The following is a 6512-nucleotide window of genomic DNA, read 5'->3' as shown; positions in this document are numbered from 1 at the left end:
GGTGATCCACCCACCTCAGCCTCCCAAAGTGCTGGGATTACAGGCTTGAGCCACCGCGCCCGGCAAATCATTTCTTTTCTAACAAGTAGCCTAAAAAGTCGAGCTGCAAACATAGATAAGCAAGCTGGAAGTTTCCACAGGGGAATGCTGGCATCTATGCCAATAAAGAGCTACCTGGGGGCCAGGCATGCCCAACATAAAGTCTCCATCTTCCCTTTTTTGTTACCACATGTATAGTAATAAAGAAATGGGTAACATGGTGCAGCTCAGGCAGTGGCATAATAAAAGAATAAGGTGGGGGCTACCAGAGATTCACACCCTATGCAAATGGAACGTCTGTTCCAACCAATTTTTCTTGCCCTAAGTAAATAAAACACAGGAATTCCTCTTCACCGGCTCATCTGTAAAACCCCCTGCATTTCACTGTGGATCTAGCAACCCATTTTTCTGGGACCCCTGCCTGCACCAGAGAGCTATTTTCTTTATTTTGCCTGTTAAACTTCCATTCTCAACCTCACTCTTTGTGTGTCTGCATTCTTGTTCCCATGGCTATGAGGCAATAAACCTCAGGTGTTACTCCAGACAATGAGGCTGCTTCACAGTGACATGATCTCTGGTCACTGTAGCCTCCATCTCTGGGTTCAAGTTATTTTCATGACTCAAGCCTCCCAAGTAACTGGGACTACAGGCAGGTACCACCATGCCCAGCTAATTTTTGTATTTTAAGTAGAGATGGGGTTTCACCATGCTGGACAGGCTAATCTCGAACCTGAGCTCAAAGCAATCCACATGCCTCAGCCTCCCAAAGTGCTGAGATTACAGGCATGAGTCACTGTGTCTGGCAATTTAGACTTTATAATAAAGGTAAAGCTGATAAACTGATTAGCAAAAGAAAGATTTGATACTCATTTTGGATACATTACTTTAGAGAATTGCTCAGAAAGAGGCCAGACTAGAGGCGGGAGACCTACTGGAGACAATTTCAGCAATCAAGAAAATAAGTGGATACCCAACTGAAGGTCATTATTGCAGCAATACTGCGAAATAGATGAATTTTTGGAATACGTAAACCACATGATTTTTGAGATATTTGATATAAGGAGTGAGAGAAAAAAAGAACTCAGGAGATGTTCAGATTTTTGCTAACTCAATAAAAACACAAGTTGTGAGATACAAAACAATAAAGAAGAAGGTTTAAGGGAAGGAAGGAAAAATGAGAACATTTGATATTTCAGGAAAAATAAAGTTAGTTTGAATTCTTAAAGCCAGGTAATTTGTAGTATGAGAAAAGTAAAGCATGTTTTAAATATGTATTGTGGAGAATGGGAACATGAAATAACTAACACTGAGAACCCAGGTGCAATCGAAAATGAATGAACCAGTGCTGGCACCATCCTGACCTATTCTGTGATTTTTCACCACCAGTGCTCAGCCAGTCACATGCTGAGGCATGCAAGGACCTTCAGGTTAATCCAGGATTGATGGTGTACTGGTGAATGAAACAAGAAATCAGTGGGGCAAAGAACAAGGGAAAATGAGGCTTTGAGACAGCTGAGGGTTCAGTGTTTCAATTACAAGCACAGTAAAATAACCGAATGGAAGAGTTAAATATGTGTTTCTTGTCTGTGGCTGCATATGGGTATCACCTGGGGAGGTATATAATATACTGATCCTTGGATCTCACTTCTAGAGATTCCAGTTTAATTAATCTGAAATGCAGAAATTTTGAAAATGTCTCTGGATACTCTAAAGTGCAGCCAAGACTGAGAACAACTGAACTGTAATGGATATGGAATTAATTGGTTGTTTGACTCTAAGATTTTAAAGACGTAATGAACTATTATTATTATTATTTAAAGTCTAGGATGTAGCTTAGAGAATAGCTGGATGAAGTAGTGTGGAAGTAAAGGACACCCACAGATGTGGGAATCAAAGACCTGAGCAGAGAAGCAGATGAGCCACCTACGTGACAATAAAGTTACCCAAAGTGATGGCAAACTTGGAGGGGAGTTAGTTGTCTAGTTTAAGTTAATCTAAGATTTAAAAGACAAATAGGAACCAGAAGTTGATGATTCACTTTACAAATTATATAACTCCTTAAACAAATCTAAAACTTAATATATGTATTTATAAAATGTTAATATATTTCATATTATCTATAAAATAAATGAGATAAACTGTAAAGCCAAATCTGTGGTATTAATAAAATCAATTCAGATTACTTTATTGACCTCTTCACTGGGGAAAATGTAGTATGTTATTGGTGACCTAGAAAGCATAGAATATAGAACAGAAGCAATCTTCTGTTTGGGCAAATGGCATTTTGTGAGTATGAATTTTTAACATAAGTGAATGTGCCTACCCTTTTATCAGAGCTTCTATTTACCTCATAAGAAACTGAGTATTCCTCTTCCCTGATGTTTACCCACCTCAAGCCACTTTGTCTAAGTTAACAGTGAAAAGGAAGAAAATATTTCTAGCAATTTTTTACCTGGTCCATACACTAGCCTAGTTTCTACCAGTTGGTCAACTGGAAAGAGAATATTTATATAACACTAGACAGTATTTGACAGGGCTACACTAACAATTGCTTATACTTAGATTAGAACGTGACTTTGTGACTCTAACCAATCTCTTCCCTGCCTCCCCCAACTCCACCAACCCAGCTTCTGGTACTTATATCTATTCCATGAGATCAACTTCTTAAGTTCCTACATGAGTGAGAACATGCGATATTTGTTTTTCTGTGCTGGACTTATTTCACTTAGCATAATGACCTCCAGTTCCAAAAGATGGGCAGCCAGGAAAGGCCTTACTGAGCTGATGTTTGAATTGCAAAGAGTTATGTAACCCTTAAGTATGCATCCAATGGGCCAGCTGAGTACACAGTGATTCAATAAATTCAAACCAACATTATTCTTATTGTCAAGAGTGCCTGAAATGACAGGCCACTGGGAGCTGGTTAATTTTCCTCCCTTTCCTTAGGAGTTTAAGGAGAGCATGAGTGATTTCAGTCTTTTGCTGGAGTTCCTCAATGACACCCATTGCAGAACCTGAGCCTTCAACTCTCAATTTTTCCTTAGGTCTTGCCTGGCTTAGACTACACTTTGTAAGACACACATTCCTAGTAGTCACTACTCTCTCTTTCACAATCATGTCCTTACAGACATCGCTGATACTCGTTCATACTGACATCGGGTTCTAGTCCGAGTTCCATCACTAAGTCGCTGTTTGACTTTGGGCAAGTTACTTCTACGGTTGTTTTTCATCAACAAAATCAAAAGGTCATACTAGACGAACAACTAAGAGGCTCCAGTATTTTTTGACTCTAAGAGTTCCGTATCCCCAACTCCCTTCTCCCAGCTCATTCAACAATCCTAATGGCAGCGGGTGCCCGCAGTCTCAAAGTCTCTGAGGAAGCCCAAGTCGCAGTCTCGATCTGTCACAGCCGACGAAGCGGAGGAATTGGAGGAATCCAGCTTAAGCATTTCATGCCAAGAACACCTGACCATTCCCAGAACGCCCGCCCTCTCGGCATTTCCGGTCCCTCACAAGATCTTCTTCCGGGGCACCTACTCGCGTCTAATCACGCCCCTCATTCCGTCTTTAGGGTCCATTGGCTGTTTCATTGAGGAAGCAGAGCATCTTCTGTTGTTGATTGGTTTCCGTCATTGTTGACAGGTTAGTAACAAACAAGGCGTGCCTGGTCTCCGTGGTAACGTCCTGCCGATAGTCTTGATTGGTCGGTGTTTTAATCCCATCTTCCGTCCCAACTGCTAGTGGTTGAGCCCCTGGCGGGGCGCGGCGTTGGTAGGTGTCGCGTACTGGTTTCCCGAGCTGACGTGGCTTGAATTGGGAGGGGGGCAGCTGGAGCCTCGGGCGGCAGCACTTGTAGGTGAGTGGGGGACGCTCCCCAACTCCTCCCCTCTGCGAGTCCAACAATGGTCACCCCCGCCAGAGGGGCCGCGGGAGCTGCCCTAGCAGCTACACTGGAGTACCCTCCTCGCCCCGCCTCTCCGGGATTCAGTCCTGGATCCGGCCCTTCACCCGCCTCCTTCACCTACCAGGCCTCGTTGTAGTAGCCCGCAAACCTCTTGGCACCTCCGGAGGGCCTTCGGGGTCGCCCTGCGCAGACTCGGACCACTTGCTCACGGTCTGTCCCCTCCCCGTCACCTTTCTTCTCTGGGAGCGACCGGGAAAAGCGCCCAGATCAGTCCTGTCCGCAAGGCCTTGTTCCCGGCCTTCCTTAATCGGCCTCGGTGCGCAGCCGCTGACGTCAGAAAGAACCTGCGGGACCCCTTGCTCAGGCCCTAAACAAACTTAGTGTCGCGAAAGGGAGGCGGGACGCAAAGAAATCAAAGGTCTTGAGGGCGGAGATCACAGAATCATTGGCGATATTAATACAAACGGAGGCCTGTTCAATGATCCTGCTAATGCTAACGGGTAACTGGAAAGATGAGAAGAGAGAAAAAATCCCAACGATCCCATCAACACAAGAATTCCAGGAATCAGAGGTGGGCAGGCTGTTAGAGAAAAAGGAACCTCGAAGAGAATTCTGGAGGAAAAATAACTTGACTTGGTGGTATGGAGTATGTTTATTCTGCACAGAGTGTGAAAGAGAGGGTGGGTCCCTTGAGGAATGAGGAATATACTTGTCTGACTTATTTAAAGAGCTCCAGTTGGTCTGTGGGGAGCGGAGAGTTTGAGAGTGGGACAGAGATATTCAAAATCATAGATAAGTACTTTCACTTTTGGAGATAGTTGGAAGCTGTCCGAGTACTTAAAGGACCTTCTTACCGTGTGTTAGTTGCAGGCAAGTGGAGAGCTCTTTTCAGAACGGTGGGAGGCCTTTCCAAAAGCGTGACTTGATAAGATTTAGACGATCAGAATGGTTATGAAGGGACACACTCAGGAAATATTCTATTGGAAAAATGGCAGGATTTGGTTTTGGAATAGATGCAGGAAAAAGTTGAAGAGCACTCAGAAGTTGCAGGCATTGTACATTGACTGCTTCATAGCTTTCACTTCTCATTCCTTGACGGCAGAATGACCATTTAATGTTTTCCTCTTGACTGCATTAATTCTTTTTTACTGTCTCAGTAGTTTCCAAACATTTTAAATTGCACTCCCTGTCAGTAAAACATTTTTGAGCAAGCATCTCCCCAAATATTGTATGTTTAATTATGGATGGCATGTGACTACCACTGTAAATATGTTGTGTATAGTATGAAATATACAAAAGTAGAAACTTAATGAAATTTTTAAAAAGTCTTGTCCACACCGTGGGAATTCCCAACCCAATTTGACGATCACATAAAGGTGCTTCCCTGTTTTTCAAGAAGGCTATTGTCCTCTCTGGCATCCAGGAATGCAGCCTTTCTTAAAAATAATCATCTTTAGAAGATTTTTTTCAACTTTCTGCTTGAGGTGTATAGGCCCCTTTTCTTTTTCTCCCTTTGATTAATGGGTTAATTAAAAGGATGTTGACTTTATCCTTGTTTATAAAATGAATCATTCGTTAACTTCTGTAGGTTCACTGCTATTAGGAATACCACTGATCATTACATACCAGTCTGTGGTTAGAAACCATTATGTAAAAGGAGACTAGGCTCTATATTGCTGTGTTTTTAATTAAGCTATTTTAAAATCAGCTACATGCTTTTGATAAAGGAAATTTAATACAGAAGGATACAATGTAAAAAGAAAAATCTTTTTCATCTCTTATCTATTGATCTACCTGTCTCCATTTTCCACTTCCCAGAAGTAAACATTATACACAATTTATTGGTTATCCTTAAGAAATTTTCTGATCATAATGAAGCACATGTAAAATATATACCGCCTTCTGTCTCTCCCGAAAGTGGAATCCTAATGCTATTCTACACCTTTCTTTTGTCATTTAATACTGTATATTAGGCATTTTCAATATCCATGGATATAAAACTACCTCATCCTTATAGCTACACAGCAGTCCTCTGTAAAAATATTAAAAATGTACTTAGCCTGTCCCTTACTGATGGACATTTAGATTTTCAGTCATTAGCCATCAAAACACTGCTGTTGTGAACATCCATGTATATTTATATATTCTAGAGCCCTTGTGTGAACCTGTCTGTGATATAAGCAATATGGAATTATTGGAGGCCATACTACTATAAATCATTTTAGTCTACATACTGCTAAAAAAAAAAAAAGTACTTATCTAACTATAAACCCAGTGCCTTTATACCCTCATCCTACTTTCAACCCCAGTGAAGAATATTGGGTAATGAGATTATTTAGAAAATAAAATATTTTCTGTGTATCTTCGCCCACCAAGAAGCTTTGTTGAGCTATGTGACTGGGGAAATTACTTAACTTCCCTCTGCCTTAGTTTACTCACCTGAAAACTGGGAATACTAACAGTACTCCCTATTGCAGTTGTTGTAAGAATAAAGTGAGTTAGATCAGGTGTGGTGGCTCATGCCTGTAATCCTAGCATTTTGGGAGGCTGAGGTGGGTGAATCACTTGA

The 6512-nt window shown here is 41.7% G+C and overlaps 1 protein-coding gene across 10 annotated transcripts in view; it reads left to right on the top strand.

Annotated features, from left to right (window-relative positions):
- The first annotated feature begins 3705 nt into the window (after nt 1–3705).
- The window catches only part of GOLGB1 (golgin B1), an 85029-nt gene continuing 82222 nt past the window's right edge, over nt 3706–6512 (top strand). For 5 of the 10 annotated variants that reach the window (XM_017508150.2, XM_017508146.2, XM_017508145.2 and 2 more), the window contains exon 1: nt 3708–3895. The gene's annotated coding sequence lies outside the window, so the exon portion shown is untranslated. The other 5 variants (XM_017508147.2, XM_017508144.2, XM_017508151.2 and 2 more) reach the window with 4 other exon arrangements.

This window comes from Cebus imitator, unplaced genomic scaffold (assembly GCF_001604975.1).
Source record: "Cebus imitator isolate Cc_AM_T3 unplaced genomic scaffold, Cebus_imitator-1.0 Scaffold387, whole genome shotgun sequence".
Classification (NCBI taxonomy): Eukaryota; Metazoa; Chordata; class Mammalia; order Primates; family Cebidae; genus Cebus; species Cebus imitator.
This window is presented reverse-complemented; position numbering and strand designations above follow the sequence as displayed.